The sequence below is a fragment of the Culex quinquefasciatus genome, chromosome 3, assembly GCF_015732765.1.
Source record: "Culex quinquefasciatus strain JHB chromosome 3, VPISU_Cqui_1.0_pri_paternal, whole genome shotgun sequence".
NCBI lineage: Eukaryota > Metazoa > Arthropoda > Insecta > Diptera > Culicidae > Culex > Culex quinquefasciatus.
Window position 1 is genome coordinate 38,355,956 of NC_051863.1, and position 3,181 is coordinate 38,359,136.

The following is a 3,181-nucleotide window of genomic DNA, read 5'->3' on the forward strand; positions in this document are numbered from 1 at the left end:
TTTTGAAGCCGGATCTCACTTAAATGTATGTAAACGATGTCTGGATCCATCATCCGACCCATCGTTGGTTAGGTTATTGAAAGACCTTTCCAACGAGTCCAGTATTTTTCTAGATCTAAAAAAATAGCTGAAATATTTGTCCAAACCACGCATATTACCCATTGTTGGTAAAAAGTGAGGAAGGCATCAACCACATAGGTGGTTTAAGTTAGTTTTTCTTGAAAAATTGTCACTGTAGTTCTATTTTTCCGCTCGTCTCAATAATTTATTTCTCAAAATGCTAGGTGTCCTATGAAAAAAAAATATGCAACAAGCCAGAATGGATAAGCCATTTCCAACATTTACTCCAGTAGTGCTAGAAAAGTTCTTCCAAATATCCTCCAACAAACAGCAGCGTTGCTAGCTTTGGTCCTCAAATGGCAATCGGTAATGGCCTACCCTCATCACCATAATTGAGTTGCGGCTCATCGTTTTAGACCGGCAATTACTGGGGCGTTCCATTGTGTGATTGCCACCCTCAACCGCGCTGTAAATCTTCCGGCGGTCAACCGCGCATAAGGGTAGGACTGATAATGGCCCACCGTCAACCCGTGACACGTTCCGACTCGTCTCAAATTCAGCTGTGACTTCATCGATAATAACAAACATAAATACAAATCCGTGCGAGTTTGTTCAGGCTGGTGTTTACCTTTGAGATGACGTTGACCGGACGGATACTCAAGGAGTTGTCAGGTACAAGGTGGCAGTGTTGGCTTGACCTGCGGTGGTCAAGAACAACTGGATTCACCTCCGATCATCGACTTCAGAGCGTTTGGGAACATTGACCGTCAAAGTCATGGTGGAACTTTTTAAGTGGAGTAATCAATTCTGATAACGTAAGCAAATTTAAATATGGCCGTATGAGCATTGCAATTGTCTTCACGAATACGACCTGTTGAAACCTTTGTCAAGATTTCATCCTGATTTGCAGTTTTTTCCACGTTTGGCAGACTCATATCCATAAAACGGCCTTCAAACGGTAAAAGAGTTCAGCGCACCATTTTCTGTTTAGCGTCTGCACAGTTTCCGGTTTGAGCTAATTGATAACGTGCAGAACTGGAATTGGATTCGGTGTGCGGGCGATCATAATTAAGAGAGTCCAAAAATAAAACGCACGGTTTCAGATAGATCTAGTTAGTGAGTGTGATCAAAATATTGTAAATTTAATGAAGAGATTTTCACATAATGAAAATGGATCTGACGTAAACTTAACCTTATCGGTGACAAAGTCGAGCCACATCATGGTCAAGGATACAATTTGATTAGAATACAGCTTTGCAGCTAGAATACCATCAATTTGCTAAGATAACAGCAAAAAACCCCACACGTGAACTGAATCAATTTGATTCATTCACGGTCCTCAACCGTGACATTGTGATGGAGTGGTCATATAATCTGTCGAACAATTGTCACATTCATATTACATCATTTCACCGCGGCTACCCTGGACGAGGTCATTTGTCATCAAATAGCTATTACCTTGTTCAGAATATCGCACCCACTGCTGGCCAGACCCAGGCCGCTGGCTTGGTCATATTATCCGACAATCAATTGGCTACAGTTATGATTATTATTTACCCTTGTGTGCTTTTATGTCTCACTCTTACTGACGCAAAATACCCTAACCCGTATGCACAGACATCCAGGTGTGGTGATTTAAGTACTTTCTGCGGGTACTGTTGCTAGCATGCGCACCGCGGTGGAAAGTTCCAACGCTTGGAGCCATGAAAAAAGCACACCAACTAGTATTGACCTTGGGAAATACCTAGAGCGCATTGTTGACGCCCGGGAGCTTTTTCTGCGCCACTTTTATTCATTTTAAAAAAGCGACCAAGACGATGCTGCTGAGATTGCAGTGAATCATGGTTTGTGTTTGAAGGATGATGATGTTATGTTTTGTAAACCCTTTCAGGCTTGATGCCTTAGAAGTAATTTATATTATTCATGTTTTAACATATTTATTTTTTCACGTACGACAAGTTAGCACGACAGCGACGATGAGCTATTATCAACAGTAGAGCCTACGAAATCAGCCGATTTCGACCATTTTTATTTTTTGTATTTTTTGATTATGCTTAAACATTGTGGGCGCTTTCCCTATCACCAAAGAAGCTTTTACGTGTCATTGGTTCACCCATACAAATCTCCATACAATTTTGGCTGCTGTTCATACAAAAATGATACGTAAATATTTGAAATTTTTACTGATTTGGTGTCTTTGGCAAAGTTGTAGGGCTAAAAAAAGGAACACGAAAAAAACATTGATTTTTAGTTAATCTGTAATTTTGATTTTTTTGTATGTTTTAGGGAACAAACCCCCGCATCCTTTTAGCTATTCAGAAGTATGGACCAAAATTTTGCCGACGAGTTATGATTTTTTTAAATTGATAATTGTAAGAAAAATCAAATCATGTACTTTAAATTGTTTTACCTCATTTTTTAATGTAAAATAGAATTTACCTTGTTTTTGAATATTATTTTGATGGTTTTGAATGGCTTTGGTTACAATAGACACAAATCAAACAACTGTTATTACGATTTATAAATTTGAAGCCTTATGCTCTAATAATGGCTGTTCATAATTAGACTCTATCCCCGATTTCCCCCGGTTGACGGTTATATGTTTAACGTATTTATGATTTAACTTGTATAATCAAAAATATGTGTTCAAGATATAGTTTGAATGCATTTAGAAAATTTGATTGGGTCGATTAGAAACAAAATAACATTGCATTGCAACAAAAAAGCTTGCAGCCATAAATATCTAGAGTTTTTTTTATTAAAAAAGGTCCTATGAAAATTTTAAATTTTTGCTTTTTGGGTAAAATTTTCAAAAAAAAAATCAAATGTATTCCTTATAACCGACAATTTTATTTCAATTGATATTTCTAAGATTTTTGTATTTTCTTGTAAAGCCCAATGCAAATTTTATTTAAAAAAATCCCCCACCACTTCTAAAGTGCTCCCAAATATAAGGGGCCGATGTTTCCAAAAACTTAAATTTTAAAAAAAGCTAGATATAATAAATAATTTGAACTGCGCTTTTTTAATGCAATAGGGCATTTTAAGCCTACTTTTTTTTCGCAAATTTTGAATTTCGAGGCATCAGATTGGAAAAAAAACTCAGAAAAAAATGTTTTCA